The 27,514-nt window shown below is 36.0% G+C and overlaps 1 long non-coding RNA gene and 3 pseudogenes across 3 annotated transcripts; all 4 read right to left on the reverse strand.

Annotated features, from left to right (window-relative positions):
• Window positions 1–48: 48 nt before the first annotated feature.
• On the reverse strand, window positions 49–1,062 carry LOC148696612 (uncharacterized; annotated as a pseudogene).
• An 11,683-nt stretch (window positions 1,063–12,745) lies between these two features.
• Window positions 12,746–14,441, reverse strand: LOC137727158 (tetrahydroberberine oxidase pseudogene; annotated as a pseudogene). Its single transcript, XR_015962345.1, has one exon. The product of XR_015962345.1 is annotated as a tetrahydroberberine oxidase pseudogene (transcript).
• A 5,313-nt stretch (window positions 14,442–19,754) lies between these two features.
• LOC137724337 (uncharacterized) lies at window positions 19,755–20,438 on the reverse strand. The gene is made up of 2 exons (XR_011067369.2): window positions 20,214–20,438; window positions 19,755–20,113 (listed from the first exon to the last, which is right to left on the reverse strand). It is a non-coding gene; the product is annotated as an uncharacterized LOC137724337 (long non-coding RNA).
• A 4,573-nt stretch (window positions 20,439–25,011) lies between these two features.
• LOC137726496 (tetrahydroberberine oxidase pseudogene) lies at window positions 25,012–26,750 on the reverse strand (annotated as a pseudogene). The gene has a single exon (XR_015962346.1). The product of XR_015962346.1 is annotated as a tetrahydroberberine oxidase pseudogene (transcript).
• Between the last annotated feature and the right edge of the window lie 764 nt (window positions 26,751–27,514).

Below are 27,514 nucleotides of genomic sequence, written 5' to 3' on the forward strand. Positions count from 1 at the left end.
ACCTGACATCGTTTTGTTCTTCGAACGCCTCGACCTCATGAGTACTAGCTACACGCAGACCATAGCCATCACTCGCATTTCCAAATCTTCGGAATTCAGGAAGCTTATGATCTGGGGTAGTTCTCCGTTGAACTCGATCTCGTCGACGAGCGGCGATTTGATCAGCCTGACGAGCGCGCAGAGTACTCTGATCGCGTTCGGAGACGCGATTTTTATCAGAGAGCTGATCGTCGGCCGACCGATTGATTGAACTTGATCAGAGCTGCAATGGCGAAAGCAGTGTGTTCTTTGACTCGCTTCGATGACCGAGTCGACTCGCACAGAACTGACTCGAGCGAGGTGACAACTTTGGACTTCAAGATCAAATCTTGCAACTCATGGTTGAACCCCTGCGCAACTCGGTCCTCGAACTGAGTCAGTAGTTCGATCAACTCGTCCTCGTCGCGAATTGGGTCTTCTTCCAGAGCTCGCGTCAAGCTATGTAAGCACTCGCGGTCGATCCACGCTTGAATTTCGGACTCGATAGACCGGGCGAGTTTGGAGAGGCAGTGAGTCGAGCAGCAGCGAGTAAGCAAGGAGCGGATGCTGAGGTGGCCGCTGGACTGGCGGAGGGATTCGACGAGGGTTTTAAGGGTGGCGAGGTGTTGGGAGAGGGCGGAGAGTTGTGGGTCCCGTGAGAGGATGTTGTCGGACTCGGTCTCGAGCTCGAGGAGGGCGTTAATGGCGGAGGATGAGTTTGAGTGGGGAATCAGGTGGGTCTGTAGCTCGTGGGAGGCTTGTTTTAGAGCTTCTAGGACCTTGAGAACTCGTGGGCCGTCTTCCTTCTGATGGAGCTTCACCTCCATGGATATGGCGATCAGAAGCTGTAGTGATTTTCTGAAGAAAAGAAAAAAAAAAAAAAAAAAAAAAAAGGACCCGTGGACCCGGCCCGAACCGGCCCGTTTCAACCGGGCCGGGTAATGTCCGGTTCTTAATTTAAAAAATGTAATCCCCGGCCCGGCCCGGCCCGTTCCCTTTGAACTTAGGTCCGGTCCGGTTCCTTCAAAATTGGGCCCGGCCCGGCCCGTGCCCAGCCCTAATTGATATAATGATGGTGTTATGAAACCCCTTTAATTAATTCCTAGCCTTTTTTGTTTATTTTCTCGTCTTATACCCAACAACTTACTAATATACTTGCTAATGTTGTCTATGAAGTTTAACTCTCCCTAGATTTCTTTTTAGGAAGATTGTACGTTTCTACCAATTTCTTCAGCTTCAACTCTTTAACTACGAGGAAAGTAAAGAGTTGGTATATGGATTTGGTGGGCAGGCGCTGCATTATTTTATCATGATGGGTAAAGATTAATGCCCTATATGTTAATGGATTGGTGGGTAAAACTGTAAAAGTAATTAAGTGGGTGAATTAGTACAAGGGTAATACTAGAGAGACCAATTTTTAAATTAAATTTTATAAACACTATGACGTGGTTGTTGATGATTGAATTATTACTTAAGTATTGATTAGCGTGTTTATTTTCTATAATGACATATCATATGATTTACAAATTTGATTTAAAAGTTTGTTCTACCTAGCAATACTCTTAGTACAATATTCCCTAAACCAAATGAAACTCCAAAAAAAAAAAAAAAAAGAGTGGAAAGAGGTCTTTTTATTTTTTTTTTTTATTATTTTTTTATTTATGAAAATTGGAATTCATTGATATAAGAGGTTTAAACAAGCTAGCAAGAGAAGTAGGGAAAATGTGAACAGCCTCTTACAAACTCAGACTAGAAACATCGAAAATGGCATCTGGAGGTTCCTCGAAGCAAGTTTTCTCCGAGGACAAGGCCAATCCAAAGAATGCAAAGCGAGGAGCAACTTTATTGGCCTCTCAACGAATTACGGAGCGAGAAGTTTAGAGAGGAGTATTTGAAAATTTTGAAATTGCCCAGTTTATGGAAAAATTAATAGGCACACAACCTATACAAGGATTTATACACAAAATTGTATTAATATGAGGTCATAATATTATGGCTAAATAGCCAAAATAGTCCCTGAGATTTGCATAATCAATATGAATGGTCGCTGAGATTGAAAATCAATAGAAATGGTCTCTCAAATTGTTCACCATTCATGATTTTGGTCATTCCGATTCTTAACCAAATTTGACCCATAATATATCAAAATGAACATAGGAAAGTGTAGAATAAGATTATACCTATTTGGAAGCCCAATGGTCGCTAGAGATGGCTGGAAAATAGCCTGAAACGTGACTAGTCTGCGGGAAAACTGGAAAACTTGCCGGAAACTAGGTAAACTTTAAACGTTCATAACTTCTTCAATACTCAACGAAATCGAGTGATTCGAAATGAAAATCATACTTCTTGACGAGACGAAGAGAATAATATCTTTTTAGATGGCTAACTCGTCGTGGTTTGGTCGAAAAATGGCTCAAAAGTGGCTAACTCAAAAATGGTTAGCCACTTTTGAGCTGTTCCCGGCCAAAAAATGACGAGTTAGCCTTCAAAAAAGGTACCATTCTCTTCGTCTCATCAAGAAGTATGATTTTTGTTTTTGAATCACTCGATTTCGTTGAGTATTGAAGAAGTTATGAATGTTTAAAGTTTATCTAGTTTCCGGCGAGTTTTTCAGTTTTCTAGCAGACCAGTCACCTTTCAGACTTTTTTCCGGCCATCTCTGGCAACCATTGGGCATCCAAATAGCTATAATCTTGTTCTACACTTTTCTATCTTCATTTTGATATATTATGGATCGAATTTGGTTAAGAAACGATTGAGTTACGAAGCTTTGAAAATTGCCCAAAGAGTTTTTAATGGAATAACCAAAATCATGGATGGTGGACAATCTCAGGGACCATTTTTATTGATTATGTAAATCTTAGGGACCATTTTGACTATTTAGCCTAATATTATTGAGTAAACTAAATATTTGTATTTGGAATTTTGACTAGGTAGAGGCAAAAACTAATAACAGGACATTGAAGAGGGAGGTCTTCGATTACCAAAAATTAATAATAAACCATGTGGTGATCACAGGACTTGAGAATATCAACAAGGAAAAGAGTATGTATGTATGGATTGGGGATGGTTATTGTGGAATCTCAATTTTCTTTATGGTATCAGAGTATGTTGTTTCACGTGTGAAGTCAAATGATCACACGTGCTCCACGTCACCCGATTGTGTTGTTTACGTATTAGGCTTGAAAATTCGTCACACGTGTGATGGCGTGTTGAGAATGAATCTCATATTGACGGAAGGAGGGACCTTGCATGGGCTTATAAATAAGTTGAGCTACTCCTTATATTGCCAATTCATTTTATGGTGGAACCTCATCTTTCTTCATTGTATTAGAGCATGTTGTCTTACATGTGAAGCCTAACGGCTACATGCGCTCCACGTCATCCCGTTGTGTTGTCCACGTATTAAGCTTGAAAATTCGTCACATGTGTGGGGACATGTTGAGATTGAATCCCACATTAACGGAATGAGGGAATTTGTATGGGCTTATGAGTAAGTTGGGTAGTTCCCATATTGCCAATTGGTTTTATAATGGAACCTCAACTTTCTTCATTGTATCAGAGTTAGGTTGTCCCATGTGTGAAGCCCAACAACTATACGTGATCCACATCACACGATTTGTCTTGTTCACGTGGTAAGCTTAAAAATTTGCCACGTGAGGGGATATGTTCAATGTATGAATCCCACATCGGGGAAATGACGGATTTTTGCATGTGCTTTTAAATAATTAGACTACTTCTTATATTGCTAATTGATTTTACGGTGGAACTTCAATTTCTTTAGTTAATTATGACTGTAAAATAATTAATGTGGATGTTGATGTCTTCAACTCACTTGTTTATTTCGTGTAATAGTGAAACTAGTGAATATGAGTTGTATTGTAATGAGATTTGAACTGAAAATCCCCTTTTTAGTCCGCATATGAGGCACATTTTTTAATTATCTGAACTTCAAAGGCATCCTAAAATAATGCATCAAATAAGGAAGGGGTATTTTCGTCATTTTAATAGTGTTTTTTTTTTAATAATTAATTTTTTTGTGCTTTTTTTTAATTAGTACCTCACAATAGGCTAGCAATAATATGATTCAATTTCTCTATTTTTAAACACGTTCAAAACATCTTAAGAGACGTGTAATGCCGGTTATAAAAAAAGTCTTTTGCATGCTGATAATAATGTGATTAAATTACTTGTCAAATGATTGTTTTGTTTTTTTTAACAAATGATATTATTTACACTAAGGGGGAGGGGGTGGGCTTAGCCTCACAATGGGCTAGCAATAATGTGATTCAATCAGTTGTTCATTCAATATTATTTTCTCTATTTTTTAAACATGTTCAAAACATCTTAAGAGCCATGTAATACTAATTATAAAAAAAGATCTATCGTGCGCGGATAATAATATGATTAAATTAGTTGTCAAATAATAATTATTATTTTTAACAAACGATATTATCTACACTAAGGTGGAGGGGGTGGGCTTAGCCTCACAATGAGCTAGCAATAATGTGATTCAATCAATTATTTATTAAATATTATTTTCTTTATTCTTAATGTAAAATCTATAGAGATCGATTTTATTATATGAATTCAGCTGCTTTAATTGATTTATAAGGGGTTTCTTATAATATGATCCAAGATTATTCATTTACTTCAAATATTTGACTTTCCTTTTATCAATTTACGCACATAACAACATTTAAAACATGTAAGTCGTCCTAGCACGCCGTGATTCAAAAAATACCTTCGTCATTTTAATTAGTTTTTTTGTGTTGTTTTTTTATTTTTATTTTTTTTAATTAGTATCTCACAATAGGCTAGCAATAATGTGATTCAATTTCTCTATTTTAAAACACCTTCAAAACATCTTAAGAGGCATGTAATGCCAGTTATAAAAAAGTCTTTCCATGCGGATAAAAATGTGATTAAATTAGTTGTCAAATGATTTTTTTTTTATTTTTAACAAACGATATTATCTACACTAAGGGGGATGGGGGTGGGCTTAACCTCACAATGGGTTAGCAATAATGTGATTCAATCAATTGTTTATTAAATATTATTTTCTCTATTCTTAATGTAAATTCTATAAAGACCAATTTTATTATGTGAATTTAGCTGTTTTAATTGATTTATAAGGGGTTTGGTCTAGCATGATCTAAGATTATTCATTTACTTCAAATATTTGATTTTCCTTTTGTCAATTTATGCATATAAATACATTTAAAACGTGTAAGCCACGCGTAGCACGTAGTGATTCAAAAATGCTTTCTACACGGGCGTGAACGCGTGCATGAAGGCTAGTATCTTATATATAAAGCCGACATGCTTTTGAATAGTGATTTTTGGTGTCACATGCTTCACCAAAAATAATTGGACAGAAATGCCCCTCAAACAAAAAACTTTAAAAGCAACCCAAAATAATGCATCAAATATGGTAGGGGTATTTTCATTATTTTAACATTATTTTTTTTAATAATTAATTTTTTTTATGTAATTTTTTTTATTAGTACCTCACAATAGGCTAGCAATAATGTGATTCAATCAGTTGTTCATTAAATATTATTTTCTCTATTTTTAAACATGTTTCAAAACATTTTAAGAGGCGTGTAATGCCGGTTATACAAAAAAGATCTTTTGCACGTGTATAATAATATGATTAAATTAGTTATCAAATGATTGTTTTTTTTTAACAAACGATATTATTTGACTTTCCTTTTGTCAATTACGGATATAAATACATTTAAAATGTGTAAATTGCACGTAGCACGCCATAATTCAAAAAATGCCTTTTGCACGGGCGTGAGCGTGTGCATGGAGGCTAGTTATATATAAAGCGAATAGGGCAATGAACAGTGCCGATTTGGTGTCACGGCTTCGATAAAATTGCCCATCAACCAAACAAATCCAAAAGCAGCCCAATATAATATATCAAATAATGCGGGGGTAATTTGGTCATCATAAATATAATATAAATATAAATGGAAAGAAAGAAAAGAATTAAAAAATGGAAGGATGAGTGAAGGTTGATGGTGCCCACTTGAAGGGGAAAGAAAAATATAATAATGAATAAGGAAAATCATGAATATTGTGTTCAAAACATCTTAAGAGACGCATAATGCCAGTGATAAATTAGTATAGTTTTTTTTTTTTTTTTTTTTTTTTTTTTTTTTTTTAATTAGTACCTTACAATAGGCTAGCAATAATGTGATTCAATCAGATGTTCATGAAATATTATTTTCTCTATTTTCAAATATGTTCAAAACATCTTAAGAAGCGTGTAATGCTGGTGATAAAAATGGTCTTTCCGACGCGGATAATAATGTTATTCGCTGGTTATAAAAAAGGTTTTTCCCACGTGGATAATAATATGATTAAATTAGTTGTCAAATTATTGTTTTTTTAATTTATTTTAACAAACGATATTATTTATGCTAAGGGGAATGTGAATGAGTTTAGCCTCACAATAGGCTAGTAATAGTGTGATTCAATTAGTTGTTTATTAACATTAAATTAGTTGTCAAATGATTGTTTAAAAAAAAAAAAAAAAAAAAAAAAAAAAACGATATTATCTATACTAAGGGGGAGGGGGTGTGCTTAGTCTCACAATATGCTACAATAGAGAGATTCAATCAGTTGTTTATTAAATATTATTTTCTCTATTCTTAATTTAAATTATATCGATAACGATTTTATTATGTGGATTCAGCTGCTTTAATTTGTTTACGAGAGGTTTCTTCTAGTATGATGTAAGATTATTCATTTACTTCAAATATTTGACTTTCCTTTTATCAATTTATGCATATAAATACATTTAAAACATGTAAGTCGTGCATAGCACGTCGTGATTCAAAAAATATCTTCTGCACATTCGTGAGCGCGTGCATGAAGGCTAGTATGTCACATCCCGGCCCAGGCCCCCACCACATCCCGGGCTCAATTCTACCACCGTAGCATGATATTGTCCGCTTTGGACCCTAACCACACCCTCACGGTTTTGTTTCTGGGAACTCACACGAGAACTTTCCAGTGGGTCACTCATCATGGAAGTGCTCTCGTGTGAACTCGCTTAACTTTGGAGTTCCGATGGAACTCGAAGCCAGTGAGCTCCTAAAAAGCCTCGTGCTAGGTAGAGATAGGAATATACATATAAGGCTTACAGGATCCACTCCCCTGGACGATGTGGGATGTTACAATCCACCCCCCTTAGGAGCCCGACATCCTCGTCGGCACATCACGGTTAGGGTTAGGCTCTGATACCAAATTGTCACATCCCGGGCTCACTTCCACCACCATAGCATGATATTGTCCGCTTTGGGACCCGACCACGCCCCTCATAGTTTTGTTTCTGGGAACTCACACGAGAACTTCCCAGTGGGTCACCCATCATAGGAGCGCTCTCACGCAAACTCGCTTAACTTCGGAGTTCCGATGGAACCCGAAGCCAGTGAGCTCCCAAAAAGTCTCGTGCTAGGTAGAGATGAGAATAAACATATAAGGCTTACAGGATCCATTCTCATGAGTAATGTGGGATGTTACATAGTATATATAAAGAGAACACAAAAGGTGAATAGTGTTTTTGGTGTCACCAAGCTTCAACAAAAATATTTGGACAAAAATGCTCCCAAGACAAAAAAACTTCAAAGGCATCCCAAAATAGTGCATCAAATAAGGCATGTGTATTTTCGTCATTTACCATTATATTTTTAATAATTAATTTTTTTGTGCTTTTTTTTAATTTTAATTAGTACCTCACAATAGGTTAGCAATAATGTGATTCAATTTCTCTATTTTTAAGCACGTTCAAAACATCTTAAGAGGCGTGTAATACCGGTTATAAAAAAAAGTCTTTCACATGTTAATAATAATGTGATTAAATTAGTTGTCAAATAATTGTTTTTTTTTTTTTTAACAAACGATATTATCTACACTAAAAGGGATGTAGGTGGGCTTAGCCTCACAATGGGTTAGCAATAATGTGATTTAATCAGTTGTTCATTCAATCTTATTTTCTCTATTGTTAAACACTTTCCAAAACATCTTAAGAGGCGTGTAATGCTGGTTATAAAAAAAGTCTTTCGCACGCGGATAATAATTTGATTAAATTAGTTGTCAAATGATTTTTTTTGTTTTAACAAACGATATTATCTACACTAAGGTGGAGGGGTGTGCTTAGCCTCACAATCAGCTAGCAATAATGTGATTCAATCAATTGTTTATTAAATATTATTTTCTCTATTCTTATTGTAAATTCTATAGAGATCGATTTTATTATGTGAATTCAGCTGCTTTAATTGGTTTATGAGGTGTTTTTTCTTGCATGATCTAAGATTATTCATTTACTTCAAATATTTGACTTTGTTTTTGTTAATTTACCCATATAAATACATTTTAAAACATGTAAGTTGTACGTAGTACGTCGTGATTCAAAATTACCTTCTGCACATACGTGAGCTCGTGCATAAAAGCTAGTATATTTTAGCCCTTCAAATTAAGCAACCAACTTTCAAATATCAGCTGCACTCTCCAACAAAAAGTAGGTTGTTCCATAAAATATCTACAAATAAAGCTTAAAAATTTAAGCTAAAAAAATCATTTGGCTAAAAGAAGAAAGATGGATCCAACTATCCAAGTTCAAATCGTTCTCAACCGCTCCATCCTCTCCAACTTGGTAAGCATAGGTCGACGCCAGTGGCAGCAGGGATGTGATATGTAATGCAACCCACTACGACGACGAGGTGCCTTTCACTGTCACGAACAGAAAGACAGACCAGTTTAACCCAAAGTGTGCGTGTTATTCGATCTTTTGATACCCAATTTTAGGTCCAGGAGATCTCTCCGGATTCTCTTTATGAGGATCCGTCTAGGGATCTTCAAATTACATCCGTTTATTGTATATCGTGCGATCAGTTTTCATTAGATACTATTCATATTTAATTTAAAATGATTTTTAATTGCACGATGTACAATGTACGATAAACGATCATATTTTGAAAACCTCTAAGATCCTCACAAAGAAGATTCGAAGATGATCCTTATTTGTTTTAGATTAGGCCAAGGGACTAGTCGGTCAGCCAGACAGCCACCACTCTCCGACAAAGGGACCCTTCCAAAGCTGTCAATTCACAACAGCGAGTGGAACACTTAGTTCCTTCCCTCCCTTTTTTTCTGCCATCAAATGACTCTATCACAAGCCACACTTTTTATTCCAGTGACACCATATGCATCTTAACCTAATTTTTGGAGCTGTCACATATAACAGCGCATCAAGCGTTGCCCAAACTAAAAGATCTTTTGAAATCCGTCTTATTTTCCACAAGCGAAATATATCCGTGGGATTATGTGACCACATCATCTGCTATGTTTTTTTTTTTAAGTGTGCGCAAACAGGTTGATACTAGCTCAATCACAAACTAATTAGTCTTACTCACTTTATGATAATTTTGTCCGATACGAAAAATGCATTAATTAGACAATCATAAACAAGATATGGAAAATACCTAATTAGGTGGAGATAAGGTCATCTCCAACCGATTCGGCCAGAGGGTCATAGGGCCGAAAATAGCCAGAAATGACACGAAAACCGCCTCCAACAGAGGGCTAGGGCAAAGGGCTTGTGGATTCCATCGGGCCAAAACCAGCCAATCAAGCCAGCGGGCTGGGCATCTCCAACCAGCCTTTTTTTTTTTTTTATTTTTTTTTTTTAATTCTAATTTTTTTCCTACACCATTTCTCACATATTTTTCACCATTTCATACTATTTTACCTCATTTTATTTCAATTCTTCACATTTCATACTATAGCCCTTTGGCCCTCGGTTGAAGATGATTTTTTTGTACAAGGCTATGTTTGGCCATGGACCTTTGGCCCATCGGTTGGAGATGATAAGAAATATGATCCTGTATTGTTCATTAAAATATTAATTTCTTGAAGGGCCATAGGACTAAAACGAGTCATCTGGCCCTTTTTCGGTTGGAGATGGCCTAGGGTTGTAAGGATCCTTGACTTTCAAGGTGACCAAATATTATGTGTACTAATTATGAGGAGAAAAAGCAAAGTAGCTAGAAAACTAAAAGGGAGGGTAGTGATCATACTCGATTTCTCCTTCTGCACTATTTCTCTTGTTTTCGTTGACTGATCTTTTTCTGATTTATTAAATCGAAAGGCTCAAAATAAAAGAAGAATACGAAAATAAAAAAGAAGAGTGCAGAAATCACTTCACTATAGAAAATGGATTTAACTGGTTGACTTGGTGAGAATGTCATTCGCATTCAGTTTACTGACCTGACCCATCATGCTCATTGGCTGTGCAACCAAGCAACTCCTTTCAATAAATGGAGTTTTAATGAAAAGCTCCCGGTACTGTTCATTTTAACAAAAAATCAAATTTTTACTCTAAAAAGTCAATCCTGGTACAATTCACTTACAACACTTTTTTGTCCTTTTCGTTATAACTCAAAGTTTTCAAACTCTTTTCGTTAGTTTTCCTTTTAATAAATTCTTGATAGTTGAACGGTTAATAGCCAGTTCACCCACTTCATCATACTTATTGAAAGATATATACACACATTTTAAAAAATAATATTTGATATATTAGCATATAGTTTTGTTGCAAGCCCGCCTTAGCATGGCACCTCATAGATTAAGCTAAATTAACCAATGTTTGACAAAAATAATTAATTATTAAAAAAAGGATTTAGTGAGAAAATCGTGGGGAGGGTAAAGAAAAAGAAGTAGACGAGCATTCTTTATCAACTAGCCCTCATGCATGCGCGTACATAATGTATTTTTTGAATCACGGCTTGCTACGCGCTACTTACACATTTTAAATGTATTTATAAAGCGTAAATTGACAAAAGGAAAGTCAAATATTTGAAGTAAATAAATAATCTTAGATCATGCTAGAACAAACCCCTCATAAACCAATTAAAGCAACTGAATCCACATAATAAAATCTGTCTCTATAGAAATTACATTAAGAATAGAGAAAATAATATTTAATGAACAACTGATTGAATCACATTATTACTAACCTATTGTGAGGTTCTAATTAAAAAAAAATCACAAAAAAATTAATTATTAAAAAAAATACTGTTAAAATGACAAAAATGCTCCTACCTTATTTGATGCATTATTTTGGGATGCCTTTGAAGTTTTTTGCCTTGGGGTATTTTTGTCCAAATATTTTTTGTTGAAGCTTGGTGACACCAAAATCACTATTCACCTTTTCCATTGGTGTTATACATAGATAGATGTATTCAAAGTAAAGAGCCGTGTGACTAATCTGATGACTATAACCCTATTTTTCAGCATTTGTTCACACACCAGACACGTTTTTACTTATGTAAGCACATCAAAATGTATTCAAAGTAAAGAGCCATGTGACTCGTGTGACATCTATAGACTGTAACCCAATTTGGTCATATATCGATTATGCTCTCTTTGTACGTACTATTGATTATTTAGTAATGTATTTCACCATTCAGTCTCACATTTTCCCTATCTCACATGTTCATTTTGTTCTTCTGAAATAAGTTCCTCTTTAGCTTCAGTCGCACGTCATATTTATAGCTTCATGTTGTGTATTTATAAGAGATATATCATTAAAATTGATAAATTTCAGCTAGATTTTTTGCGGGTGTTAAAAATGTATGGGGAAATACACATACAGGAAAGATTGGCAGTGTTAAACTAATTTTCAGGAATGGAGCCTCCCAGGCTTTGCTCTAACGAAATAGATTTCTCTTAGAATGAAAACATGTATCAGAAGGTAAATTGAGACTGAAAACATATAAGAATATGATTTCACCTAATAACCTGAGTAACTGAACAGTGTATGGGACTTCAACAGACAAGCATTCCAAATTCATGCAAACTTTAAACTTCAGACGGATATTTCACTCATGAAGTGATCACAATGAAACCAAGATGTGCAACTTCAAGAGGGTGAAGGCACAACCTGTACAGTCACAAAAGGTGATGAAAACACAGATCAGATTGACAAAGTGACTAGAAAAACGAAAAAAAAAAAACTCATATCATGGGCCTAGAAATATAAAAAATGAAGCAACGATATCGAAAATGTGCTCCTGTAGTTTGGTTACATTTTCATTGCTTTGACAACGGAAAATTATATATCTTGGAAGGTTGGTGCGTTTGCCAATTTCCTTTTCTTGTGTTTGTCTTTAATTCTGCAAAACATTGAGAAAAATCGGAGTGAGTCCGGGCTTCATATATATTGTACCCACAACGCTTATTGCATGCCCCTTTCCGCACTAGTTGGGGGGGGGGGGGGGGGGGGGGGGGCGGCGGAATTATGTATAAAAGGAAGCATTTATTGCGAACCATGAAGCATCCTTCCTTCCTATTGCTAGAACCTCACTTTCATCCTACTTAATTAGGGGATTTATTTTGATTTTTTTAAGCCATAAACTACAACAAATGTCCAACAGTAATAACAAGTAAAATATCATAATTGTTGTAAAAGCAATTGAATTTGGATGGCTACAACTCATCCCACTTATCCCACTCATCCTACTACGATTCATTTCACTAAGTTTTGCCTACCACTAACTTTACGTACCTACAAAAAGGAACTTATACCAAATGAGAGGAGAATGAGAGAAACACACGGCAGAAATTGTAGAGGAAGGAAGAAGAAAGAAAAGAGAGGAAGAAGAGAGGAGAGAATAGAGAGTTATATTTGTACTCCTATTATAATATCTTAATATGTTAATGGGAAATTGAAGATTTATAATTTATTCTGTTACATAAATCCATGTAGCTGTTGACATTCTATTTCTTCCTGGAGTGTAACACAGGGATGCTTTGTTCATCTCTAAAGAAGTTACCAGGATCGACTACGGTCTTAACTTTAGCAAGTCTCCTAAAGTTATTCTTGAAATACTTCAAACCCCAAGCGCTTGCTTGTGCATAGCTTGTATTGCAATCACCATTCCTTCCCAGGTCAAGATCTCTATAGTTTAAATAGGAAGCTCTTGGAGACTTGGAAACGCACGGTGCCAGGTAGGCATACACCATTCTCATCCCGCTAATATGTTTCTCAGTTTCTTCGGCATTACCCCAATTGTCGAAATACTGGATCTCAAACAAATTTCCTTTTCTATGTGGGAAAGGAATTTCTGAATCAGAAATCTCACTCATTCTTCCGCCGAAGGGTGTCAATATCAACTGGAATGAATCCAATTCAAGCATTGTTTTCCATAAACCTTCCAAGGCAGCCCCTGAAATAGGTTTTGTAACATAATCTGATTTGGCTTTGAAGAATCTCTTAGATTGTTGAGTCCTCTGAAGCAGAACTTCTGTTTCGTTTCTTGGAATGTTAGCAATGTATAGAACTGATGAAATCCAACTCATCTCAATGAAATTCTTCCGCTCTAAATCTAACTCCGGGAAATTTTCTTGCATCCAAGGAAGAAGTTTCTCAACACTCTCGAAAAACAAGAAATTGAATAAAACTTGTATAGTTTTTCCACCATTTTTACCAGCTCCACTTGCAACTTGGATAACCAAACGCAGGAAATACTCTTCAGGCATCCTGTCAGCTATAGCTTGCCATTTAGATACAAGTTTGGTTGTACCTTGTTCTATGGTCTTCGATACCGTGTAACCTGTTACAATTGGAGGAACAGGAACCAACCTGAGTTTCCAAGCCACAATGACTCCAAAGCTTGAGCCTCCGCCTCCTCGAATAGCCCAAAAGAGCTCTTCTCCCATGGATTTTCTGTCAAGAACTCTGCCATTAACGTCGACAATCTTAGCATCAAGGACATTGTCAGCTGCTAGACCATATTTCCTGAACAAGGGACCATGTCCACCTCCACTAATGTGTCCTCCCACACCAATAGTTGGACAAATACCTGCTGGAAAGCCATAGAGTTTGCTCTTTTGTGCAATTGCGTAGTACAACTCTCCGAGAGTAGCACCTGACTCAACCCAAGCTCTGTCCTTCTTTATGTCAATATCAATGGATCGAAGATTGAAAAGATCAATGATGATGAAAGGAGATTCGGATACATAAGATAGGCCCTCATAGTCATGGCCCCCGCTTCGTGTTCTTATTTCTATGCCCTCTTTCTTGGAGCATACTATAGCTGCTTGAACATGAGAGTATTGAGAAGGGGTAATGATAGCTTGTGGTTTCGGTGTTGTGTTCAAGAATCTGAGATTTTGTATGGAAGATTGCAAGACTGGGGAATAAACCGAACTGTTTTCTGTGAGAATGATGTTGCTCGTTGAGTTAGAGTGTATGATGGAGGAAAAGCATTGTACAAAGCTTTCCGAAATCGAGTTAGAAGTTGTGGAGCAAACTGCGCTTAGAAGGATGAGAAGTAGTAGGGGAAGTAGTTTTATGTGTGAGATCTCCATCTTTATTTGTTCTAAACATATGAAATTGTATGATCTCTGAGCTCACTTATGTAGGTACATGAGTTGGAAGAATTGAAAAGATCTTGCCCCTTATGCAAAGAGATTCTCATTCTTTGAAAAAAAAAAAAAAATAGGGATTAGGTGTGATTGATTTGTAGTCGATCCGAACTGTCTATTTTGTAAGTCTTAATTCATAGATATCCTTGCAAAAATTCAATTTAATATGAAATCATTTGCCTATTTCATTATCAAGATCAAATTTCATTGTTTCTTATAAAACAAAGTATTCGTTCATTTCTATGAACCCAATTAAATATCTTAAATATTTTCGATTTGACTAATATTTTGTAAAGATGATCTATGAGGCATAACTTGAAAAATAAACAACTCAAATCATTAAAGTTTCATGTGATGTGAACCCAACAACTACTCCCAATTTTTATAAAAAAAATAAAAATTCCTTATCCTAAAAGCTTCCTTGAAAAGATATAGGAGACTTCTCATAAACGTTTGCCCACCAACAGAGACTTCTCATACACAATCACGTTTGAAATCGGAGATGCAAATAATTTAATATTCTTTGCAAATAAAAATATTATAATCTGTCCGATCCAACACATGTAATTTAAATTAATAATTTTTCAATGCGAATCAAGATCCAGTTCTATTTTTTAGTATTTGCCGATTATGGATGGATCCGAGCATTTGACCGGGGAGTAGTTGCGAAACAGTAATTTTTATAGATTTGGGTCATCAATGCATTTATCTTAAAGAAGTATATATTCGTAGAAATAATTTCCATTTATTTCAAAGAAGCCTCTGAGATGCAAGTCAAGTCAAGGACACGCTCAATTCAGCTCATATCATAGCAACTGCTGCGTTTTAAACTTAGTTCCGGGAAGTTGCCTAGCATGAAAAAGCTGAACTATTTTTAGAAGGTATGTGGGAGGTGACATAAAGAGGCTTGTTTTGTTCTTCAGATTAGATTGGATTGAATTATTTATAAGATTCAAGGTATACAACTTGGACTGGATTGGTTTCATCATGTATGTTGAAGAAAAAGTTAAGTAGTAATGAATCCAACATTTATAAATCGTCATCGTAGTAAATCATAAGCCACAAATCATAAATCATAATTTATAAATTTGGTAAAATATGTACTAAGATCGGATCATAAAAATATCACATCCCAAACTCGGAGACATGATACACCATTTAATTTTATTTAACCTTATAAATGCATCTAACTTTCGAGTTAAATTGCCTATATGTATCCTCCGAAATGATCTAACCAATTATATATCACCATTTTGTTAAACTCAAAATAGAAATCTTGTGTTTGCAATGACTTTCAAAATTTCTCATTCAATTCTTATTTTCATTTCTTAGGTCGATTATGCCGTAATAGACATTTGCTTCAACAATAATATATCCAAACCAAGATCACGTTTACTCTTCTCTTAAGAAAACCCACTTTCTTAAAATACTTGAACCCAGACAAAATCTGATTAGAGTTTCTTCATTTTTCTATACAACTCCTACACGCAAAGGACCTTAACTTTTGATTCACAATTCGTAATTTCTTATAAAGCTTCACCACCAAATCTTCCCAACATCAAACATATAGCCATCAGTTTCTTCCCCAACAGCATCATCATACCAGGCAATTGTGTTCCTACTTCTTATGTCCAACCAACTCCATTCATGCATAAAGTACAATAAAGAAACTTAATTTCTATTTAATCATCCTTATTAGCTAAAACCCAATTGCAAGTATAAAAATCCATACAAACTTCACCTATCAGTTTGTAGAAAATTAAACCAGAAAAGAAGGGTAACAAAGCAAAATTAATCTACACCTGAACCGAAGCACGACCTTCCTCCGAAACAACAACAGGAGCAATCCAAGTGATGTAAGAATGGTGCCAATTCATACTCAGATTGCAGGTGACTCCAGAAGCAGTAACGGCAATTCCGTCGTCTCCCAGCTCGAAATGCTACGGACCCACGTAGATTCCATAGATAGTGACGTTGAAGCATTTCCTAGAACGGCATTCTCTTGGATTTCGAAGTTTTGGGGAGCTGGAGTGGAATTATTGAGGAAACGGCCTGAGTGACGGGCAAGACCGTAAGAAAATCGAGACCCTTTTTTGGGAGGTGATGACGGAGGTGAAGGCTTGGTCGGCGGTTCCCCCCTCCCCCCTCTTTTTGGGAGGTGATGACGGAGGTGAAGGCCTGGTGGGCGGTTCCCCCCCCCCCCCCCCCCCCAAAAAAAAAAGAGTCAATATTATACTATATATTTTGCCCTAATCTTTTATTAGTTATTATGTGTGAATTTTGATACTTTGAGTTATATTTCTAATGTAAAACATTTGACTTCCTTTGGAGCAAAAAGTGATCAAACGAATAAATTTTGGAGTGATTCCAATTGGAGGTTGTTCGTGAGTCTTTCAAGAATTTATTTGTTATTATGTGTGAATTTTGATACTTTGAGTTATATTTCTAATGTAGAACATTCGACTTCCTTTGGAGCAAAAAGTGATCAAACGGATAAATTTTGGAGTGATTCTAATTGGAGGTTGTTCGTGAGTCTTTCAAGATGATTGTGTCAAAATTCCAAATTTTTCTATCAAGCCATTTGACCGTGACGATAAAATAAAGGTCCAGCGCACAACTTTCCCAGATTGATGTTTTTGGACGTTTTGGGTATTTTGGAGGTCAAGATAACATATTTTGAAGAAGATTCCTTCCGAGGATTTGTAGGGGAAGTCTCCAGCTTTCAAAAGAGACATTTTGGGACCAAATCGGAGTTTATTTGATCGATCAAAAGGCTAATTTTCTGAGAACTCAAAATTTAGTTCAAATAGGAAACCTTTTGTTTTCTGTTTTATTGTTTTATTATGTTTCTTAGTTTTATTTTAAGACCTTTTAGGGTTTTATTTTGTAGAAGTATAAATAAAGATATTTAGCCATTAGGGTTGGAGGATTAGGAGGAGAGAAGGAAACACACGCACAAGCCTTTGACAATTCAAGTTTATTTTCTAGGTGTTTTCTATCCTTGTTCTTAATAATATTTTATTATGATTGTTCGTAACTAGTTCTTTTGCTAGGTTGAAGCCACGAGCCTTAGCATGAATATGTGGTTTTATTAATTTGCTTATGAACGGATGCATGCTTGTTTTGAATTATTAATCACCGCGATTAAACTTTCTAATTATCTTAGTGATTCTCGACCATTAGGATATTTAGACAAGTAATTTGATGCAATTTCTGTTGGAACATCACCCTGAAATTGAAGAGGGCTTCTTGTGATTAGTAATTGTAAGTTCACTTAAGGCGAACATCATGCTCTTAAGGGTTGCATGGTTTTTCAAAGGGTTTTCATGAAGCTTAATGAATCTTGCATGTCTATATTTGATCTGAATATCATAGATGGGTTGCATGTTAGATATACGTTTTCGCTTGAACATCAAGAGGAAAATATGTATTAGGAAAGCATAACATTCAAAGCATGTATGTAGAAATTCATAAGTAGTTGGTAAAATTGCATAAGATTGTTAAAGGGGCGGCAGAACCCTAGACTTTTACAAATTGATTTTCTTTAAATTGTTCTCTAGTTAATTTCTTTAATTGTTTTATTTTAAAATTCGTTTTTATTATGTTAAATTCTAAAATCAATATTTTCCAAACTTGGCGTCGTCGCTGGGGATTGTTTTAAATAATTTGTATTTACATATTCTTAGTTAATTATTTTTGTATATATCTTTTTACTTGTTGAATTTATTTTTATCTTTGTAGGTTGCGTTTTGTTGGTTTTGAGAGCAGTTCAACGATGGGTTGGCAATCTCCACCAGCAGGAGGGTTGCCTTTATGGAATTATATCAATATGAGGAACTGTCAAAGGCCTAGGTATGATCCCTCTGCAGAATTTTACAATCCAAGATGGACTGAGCAGCCTAGTTCTGTTTGGATGGGTATTCAACAGTCCTTTGAACAACCAAGTGTACCACAAAGATCTTCTCTAGATGACAAACTTGTTGAATTGGCCGAGTGTGTCAAACAATTTGTTGATAACATGTCGAATACCAAACCATCATCAAAGATAATTGAAGAGCAAGATGGGCAGCTGGAGTATCACTTCACAGAAAACGAGAACGATTCATATTCAAACTTTAACAATCGGTGGACAGAGCATCCTACTTCTATGTGGGTAAGCAATCAACAGGCTTTTAAACAGCCCTGCGTGCCACAAAAACTTTCTTTGGAGGACCAGATTGCTAAGTTGGAGGAGTCCGCTAGGCTGTTTATGGAAAGTACCCCAAAGTGGTTGAAAATAAACTCAATCGATAATCTGGCGCACCAAATTGGACAGCTCACGTATCAATTGGTAGAACAAGAAAACAATTCCAATTCAAATTTCCCTAATCAACCAATTGCAAACCTATAGGGTTCAAAGGAGTGCTTTGCAGATCAAACATTGAGATGGGGGAAAAACCAATGATACTACACTGGAAGAATCTGAAATTGAAGAGCCACCAGCCAGTTATATATGCCCAACGGTAGAAATAACGCCTGTTGACCCAAAACCTATGACTACCCAAGTTTATGTGCCACCATAAGCCTTCCCAAAAGGGCTGCACAAATGCACAAGAATTGATATGTTAGAAGCTGTTCATACAAAAGCAGTATATGAGACATCACATGATGAGCTTTTAACCACTCTGACTATTTTGGATCCGAAGCAACCGGCTACTGATCAGAAAATTTTGGTCGGTGAATTGGACACGTCAACATCACAGTTCATCAAGTTTAAAGAAAATCAGGGTCAGTTCTATGACAGCCAAATTCCTCATAGAGAAACTTTGCCAATGCAAAGGTTGTGGGTACTAAATACAAGATTGAAGTCAATTCGATGGAGACCAAAACATCACTGGAAACTGGAAAGGAATCTCTTTGATTACAGGGATTCATTCATATGGAAGGGCAAATATAAAGGATTCAACCACTGAACTGAAACACATAATTGATAAACATCAACTCATTCCATACTTACTGTTGCTATATGATGATGTTAAAGAGTGGTTGATTCAAGGGGAGCAAGTGACGTGATCACCAACCTTTTTCAAAACCGTCTAGCTATAGACGTTAACTAAAGCGCTAATTGGGAGGCAATCCAATTTTTTTACCTTTTTTCTTTTTATTTTCGTTTATTTAGTTTTCTTGCTTTCATGTCAATTACAAAAATCACAACAAAAAAAAAAAATGAAAATTGAAAAATACAAAAATAGCCATATTTTTAGTTAATCAGTATTTTATTTTGGGTTTATTCTAAGTAGATTTTTAGTGTGTGATCATTGCAGGTTGCATTTGGAAACATTTCAGCCCCAATTCAATATCCAATAAATTGCATTCAGCAACATTCACATCTGCAACATTCATCAGAGATTTCATTATCAGTAGTAAAATACAGAAATTACACGAATGCAGAAAGGAACGAGGCACGATGAATTTGTAGAGCTTTACATGCATGACGAACAAGCCAAGTCAACACACTGAGACCACATAGTTGCAGGGACATAGAAGCATACTTTTTCAATGCAGATCTGTGAGTCTCAGTTTCTCCATGGTCTGTATTTGTTCCGCATTTCGGATGCGTGCTAGGTGGTTGCATCTCCTTTTCTTTATCGTCCTCATCGATTCCGATCAAACTCTACAACACAGGAAACACACATGCATTAGGCAATTTTCATTCAGTTTCCCCTAATCCAAGCATCTGAGACAAAATCGAAGGGAAATGGGGGAAAAAATACCTGTGAGTCTGTCAGACTCAGAGAAGGATGCGATTTGTGGTTTCATCTTCACATGCTAAGGGTCTTGTTGCTCGAGGGAGTTGGATTTCTGAGACATGGAGACATCAAGAAGATAAACGAGGACATCGCAGAGGATTGGTGACTGAACTCGAATGATTTAGGTTTGGATAAGTTCTGAAACGGAAGGCCCTTATGGCTCTGGGCTCGAGGTCATAGAGGAGAAAAACTCATCGACTGAAATGAGAAATGGAGAAGCATGGGCTACTAAGGCCTGGTTTAGTACTGAGGTGTTTCTAAAAAAAGTTGGGAGTTATTTTTGTGTTTGGTAAACATTCAGCTTCAGCTTTTTTTCACAGTTTTGGATGAAAAAAAGCCAAAAACAATAAGCTGCAAAATCCAGCTTTGAAAAACTGGCTTTTTTTTCACATTTGTTTTACATAAAAATTTACCAAACACTATAATACTGCTTTTTTTTTTCTTCTTTCAAAAGCACTTTTACGAAAAAGTTTACCAAACACTCTGCTGCTTTATTTCACAGCTGCTTATTCTCATAGCACAGCAGAAGCAGCTTTTTTTTTACAAAGCACAGCAATACCAAACCAACCCTAAATGTGTTCGTATAGAGAAGCATGTGGGTTTATTCACACGTGTGGTTCAACTCTGAGGGTTCCGTGTCCAGCCCCTCATGCTGATGCCACCAGGTCTCGAGTTCGACTCCAGGTCAGCTCGTTCTTTTTCTCGTTTTGTATTTTATTTGTTTTATTTTATTTTCTACTGTTTCGTTGTTTATTTTATGTTTTGGTTCATTTCAGTATTTCTTTTATTTGTCTTGATTCATTTATGTTTGTGTCTTAGGGTTTTCTAGTCGTAAGGAGTCATTTTATTTTATTTTTATTTGTTTCCACACCTTGAGGACAATGTGTGATTTAAGTTTGGGGATGGGAAATAAGAAATTTTAGGTATTTTCATTTTTGTGTCAGTTAAAAATTTTCATTTTTAAGTTAATATACATAGTTTATTTTAAACGTTACAACAAATGGACATAGTGAAGGTTAATCCCACAATAAAGTCTTTTCTATTTATCGTTGCTTAAACACTAATTCATGAATTATACTTTTCACACCAACATGATTTGTGGGGAGTGAGATTGAAACACTTACTTTTTGTCTAAGTGTATTCTTAATTTTTATTATATATAAAGCAAAGTTTAGTATGTGTTGTAAATTAATAATTGCTCCACCCGAGGCTTTGCTTAGTAACCGGGCCAGTCCTGCCTAATCAACAGTGATTCTCTCGTTAAACGGTAGAGTTTTGGCATGGGGTAGGGTGGTTAGTTGGTTTCGTAGCCTTTTCAGCTCAAGTTAATAAGTCCGTAGGGGTGTTCTACACCTATGGCGCATTTACGTAACCGTAATGAAAATATAAAGAATTGAATTGATGAGGAGTTGGAATGAGGAGAAGTCAGAATCGGATTCCTGTTGAAACTATTTACTTAAATGTTCTGGAATCGGAATAGAATTCCATAAAGCTGTTTACTAATTCAGCAGAATCGGAATACAAAACCAGTATGATTACTAAAATGCCTTTGTCCCAAATCAAATATGTATTAATGCTACACTTGAAAAAATCATGACTCATCAATCCATCATCATCTCATTCCTCACCACCTTCATTATTCAGACCCCACGACCTCAAATCCGTACAACTAGAGCAGATCACTCATTTTTCGTCGCAACTTAAGCAGAAGTCATGGGGGTATGCAAGCTAGTCTTTTTTTTTTTTTTTTTTGCCTTTTGATTTAGTTATTGAATTTGTATCGGTGTATGTATGCGTATGGTTATGTGTTTGATCTGAGACTCTGAGTTTTGTTTGTGGAGTGATTCGATTCGTTTCCAGAAGGGAGATGAAGAGGGAGAAGTGGTTAGTGCTCTAATTTTCAATTACAACTACTCTCTGTTATGGTGGTGCAGTGGTGATATAGAAGGGAGATGGAGAAGGAAAAGTGGTTAGTGATCTAATTTTAAAGATTCTTTGATTCTTAGGGGCAAATAGAGAGTAGTTGTAGTGGGTATGAGATCTGGGCTTGGCGAAGCAGCATTTAGTCTTGAGGTAGATGAAGCACCAATGCTGGTGAGGGAGATGATCACAGTAAGATGAAGGGCAGTATTGGAATAATCACAACCAAGTGAGGGCATAATTGGTAAAAGAAGTCCATTCCCGATTCCCCTCCAGTCCAGGAATTGAAATACCTCCCTCATGTAGGGAGTCCAATTCCTCCAAAATCAAGAGCAGGATTCCCCAATTGGTGTGGACCCCACGTGTTTTTTGATTCCCCAAGATCAAGTAAACAAAGGTGTATCTCGTAATTGAAATCCAATTTTGTAAATTGATTCCGATTACGGGTACGTAAACGTGCCCCTAGTGCCCTAAAGCCCTAGTGGTTTAGGAGTCATTGACCTAAAGCTCGCTACATGGGTTGGATCGAAAGCTTAAGGGAACTGACATTGCACGACCACAACTATTACTGAAAAAGATATAAAAAATAGAAAAGATAAAAATCGGAAAAAATATGTGAAGTTAGTATGTATGAAGTATGAATAAAGAAGACGAGGGGTAAGGGATTGAGTCGAGTCTCCTTAACTATGTTGGTTCACTTTACACCAAAGGAAGTTCATGAATTCTTTTGAAAAGGAACTTTTGAAAAGATGTTCTAATTTTTAACGTTTTCTATGGATTGCAACTTGAAGATGAAAATTTTGTCTTAGTTGAGTTTTAATAAAGTTTTTAAGTTTGTTAGTTTTTATATTTGTTTTTGAGTTTTGTTTTGCTTGAGGACAATCAAAAAGCTAAGTTTGGGGGTATTTGGTGAGTCAATAGTATACTATATATTTTGCCCTAATCTTAGTAATAATTTATTGGTTATTATGTGTGAATTTTGATACTTTGAGTTATATTTCTAATGTAAAACATTCGACTTTCTTTGGAGCAAAAAGTGATCAAACGGATAAATTTTGGAGTGATTCTAATTGGAGGTTGTTCATGAGTCTTTCAAGATGATTGTATCAAAATTCCAGATTTTTCTATCAAGCTGTTTGACTGTGGCGATGAAATAAAGGTCCAGCGCACAGCTTTTCCAGATTGACGTTTCTGGATGTTTGGGGTATTTTAGAGGTGAAGATGACATATTTTGAAGAAGATTCCTTCTGAGGATTTGTAGGAGACGTCTCCAGCTTTCAAAGGAGACATTTTAGGACCAAATCGGAGTTTATTTGATAGGTCAAAAGACTAATTTTCTGAGAACTCCGAATTTTAGTTCAAATAGGAAACCTTTTGCTTTCTGTTTTATTGTTTTATTATGTTTCCTAGTTTTATTTTAAGACCTTTTAGGGTTTTATCTTGTAGAAGTATAAATAAAGATATTTAGCCATTAGGGTTGGAGGATTAGGAGGAGAGGAGGAAACACACGCACAAGCCTTTGACAATTCAAGTTTATTTTCTAGGTGTTTTCTATCCTTGTTCTTAATAATATTTTATTATGATTGTTCGTAACTAGTTCTTTTGCTAGGGCGAAGCCACGAGCCTTAGCATGAATATGTGGTTTTATTAATTAGCTTATGAATGGATGCATGCTTGTTTTGAATTATTAATCACCGCGATTAAACTATCCAGTTATTTTTGTGATTCGCGACCATTAGGATATTTAGACAAGTAATTTGATGCAATTTCTATTGGAACATCACCCTGAAATTGAAGAGGGCTTCTTGTGATTAGTAATTGTAAGTTCACTTAAGGCGAATATCACGCTCTTAGCATGGTTTTTCAAAGGGTTTTCATGAAACTTAATGAGTCTTGCATGTCTATATTTGATCTAAATATCACAGACGGGTTGCATGTTAAATATACGTATTCGTTTGAACATCACGAGGAAAATATGTATTAGGAAAGCCTAACCTTCAAAGCATGTATGTAGAAATTCATAAGTAGTTGGTAAAATTGCATAGGATTGTTAAGGGGGCGGTGAAACCCTAGACTTTTACAAATTGATTTTCTTTAAATTGTTCTCTAGTTAATTTCTTTAATTGTTTTATTTTAAAATTCGTTTTTATTATATTAAATTCTAAAATCAATATTTTCCAAACTTTGTTTTAAATAATTAATTAAGAGTTGGTTTTAAACACAAATTATTTATTGAATCCCTGTGAAAAATGACCTTACTTGAGCCGCTATACTACTACAACCTTGTACTCTTACAAGTGTTTTTATTCCTACTTTTACAGGTGGTAAAAATCCTATCACCCCCTCCCCCCAACCCAACCTAACTGCACGCACGGAAGAAGAGGATGAAGCTGTTGGCTTCCAGAAAATTCCTTCTAAAATTACCAAATTGCCTATTGTTTAGAATTTCTCCTTTGAATTCCAAATTCCAATCCCTTTGCGCTCATACGTTTCTACCCGAGTACTTTTCAAATAAAATAAGATGTTGAGCACGTGTCTCATGCTCAAAGGTTCAACAAAAATGAAATTGATCCTTTTATGGGCGTTTTCCACATTAATATGAACTATTTTACTCGAAAAATTAGAGAGCGGTTATGACGTCCATGTTTATATGCATGTAACGGTAAGTACATTGCATCAATTGATGAAGAAATGTCTAATATTTCTCTTAATTATTATTTCTTCAGTTTCAGTAAAACAAGCATCCTTCATTCCCATTGCTAATTAAAAGCTTACTTTCATCCTACTTGGCCAACTAATTTGATTCTTTCTAAAGCCATAAACTACAACAAACATGCAACAGTTATAACAAGTAATATCATATTATTAATTTGTAAAATGCAACTTATTATTCGGGTATAATACAATGACTAACTGAGGATTTATAATTTATTCTGTTGCATAAATTATCAAGTTGACATTCTATTTCTTCGCAGACTGTAACACCGGCATGGTTTGTTCATCTCTAAAGAAATTATCAGGATCGACTGAAGTCTTTATTTGAACAAGTCTCCTAAAGTTATTCTTGAAATACTTCAATCCCCAAGCGCTTGCTTGTGCATAGCTTGTATTGGCATCCTTGTTGCTCCCCAAGTCAAGATCCCTATAATTCAAATAGGCAGCTCTTGGGGACTTCGAAACATATGGTGTCAAGTACTCATACACACTTCTCACCCCGCTAATACGTTCCTCAGTTTCTTTGGCATCATCCCAATCGTCGACATACTGGATCTCAAACAAATTTCCTTTTCTATGTGGGAAAGGAATTTCCCAATCATAAATCTCACTCATTCTTCCACCGTAAGGTGTCAGTATCAACTGTAATGAATCCAATTCAAGCATTGCTTTCCATAAACCTTCTAAGGCAGCTTCTGAAATAGGTTCAGTAACAAAATCTGATTTGTTTTTGAAGTATACCCTCGATTGTTGAGTCCGCTGAAGCAGAACTTGTGATTCGTTTATCGGGAAGTCAGCAACGTATAGAGCGGACTCAATCCAACTCATTTCAGTGAAGGTGGACTGGTCTAAATTTAACTCAGGGAAATTTTCTTGCATCCAAGGGCGAACTTTCTCAACAGTCTCAAAAGCCACGAAATTGAACGTAACTTGAATAGTTTTTCCACCATTTGTACCAGTTCCATTTGCAACTTGGATAACCAAACGCAGGAAGTACTCTTGAGGCATCCTATCAGCTATAGCTTGCCATTTGGAAACAAGTTTGGTTGCACCTTGTTCTATGGTCTTCGATTCCATGTAGCCTGTTACAATTGGAGGAACAGGAACCAACCTAAGTTTCCAGGCCAGGATGACTCCAAAGTTTGAGCCTCCGCCACCTCGAATTGCCCAAAAGAGATCTTCTCCCATGGATTTTCTGTCAAGAATTCTTCCGCTAACATCGACAATCTTAGCATCAAGGACATTGTCAGCTGCTAGACCGTATTGTCTAAACAAGGTACCATGTCCACCTCCACTAATATGTCCTCCCACACCAATAGTTGGACATGTCCCTGCTGGAAAGGCATAGAGTTTACTCTTTTGTGCAATTGCATAGTACAACTCTCCGAGAGTAGCACCTGAATCAACCCAAGCCCTCTCCTTCTTTATGTCAATATCAATGGATCGAAGATTGAAAAGATCAATGATGATGAAAGGAGATTTGGATACATAAGATAGGCCCTCATAGTCATGGCCTCCGCTTCGGGTTCTTATTTGTATGCCCACTTTCTTGGCACATACCACAGCGGCTTGAACATGAGAGTATTGATGAGGAGTAATGATAGCTTGTGGTTTCGGTGTTGATGTGTTCAGGAATCGGAGATTCTGTATGGAAGATTGCAACACTGGGGTATAGTCTGAAGAGCTTTCCGTGAGGATGATTTTGCTTGTTGAGTTCGAATGTATGCGGGAGGAAAAGCATTGAACAAAGCTTTCCGAAATCGAGTTTGAAGTTGTAGAACAACCTGAGTTTAGAAGGAAGAAAAGTAGTAGGGCAACGAGTTTTATGTGTGAGATCTCCATCTTTATTTGTTGAAATGGTATGAGATCTGAACTCACTTATATAGGTAACTATGAGTTGGAAGAATTGAAAAGATATATTGGTAGACTTTTCATAATCGTTTGCCTTACAAAAGACTTTTCATAGCAGTGAAATGCAAATTGGATTTTGGCTTCAAATAATCCGCTGCTCTTTTCTTATTTGCCCATAAGTCAGCATCATGTGATACGCACATGCTTAATCTGGATGGAATACGTAACAAAGTTGACGAAATTGACTATTGCTCTATATTTTGACAAGTTAAAGGACCAATAATCATAAATTTTTAGTTAATAGATTAAAGCTCCAATTGGGTTGAAAGTTCAGGAACCTTTGCTCCAATTTTCTCTTCGTTTTGGGGTGCCCTTTTTTTTTTTTTTTTTTTGGTGCAGTTGTTTTCTTTGTCTGTCATTTTATTAGGTTGTTAAAATGAATTAAGAGGAAAACCGTGAGAAGGAAGCTAAATATAAATTGTAGCATTCAAACATGCTCTCTATCTTTTAGTTAATTTTATGGGTTTTCTTATAAAAAAAAATATACTTCAAGTATACTCTCTAGTTTAAGGAGTCATAAAACTTGTGCACCAATATTAATAAAGTTTTTTCTTTAATATTATTAAAATATTGGTAACTCCTCTCACACTTTCCATTTTATAAGAGGTTAACGCAGCTTAAAGAGGTGGCTGGGCAGTTGACCAGACCCTATCACATACCGACAGCAAGCAAAAGCTGTGCCGGCTTACCTGAAAATTTTCATTATTGTCACCCCAAAT

Source organism: Pyrus communis, chromosome 5, assembly GCF_041283825.1.
Source record: "Pyrus communis isolate YQ-2024b chromosome 5, ASM4128382v1, whole genome shotgun sequence".
Classification (NCBI taxonomy): domain Eukaryota; kingdom Viridiplantae; phylum Streptophyta; class Magnoliopsida; order Rosales; family Rosaceae; genus Pyrus; species Pyrus communis.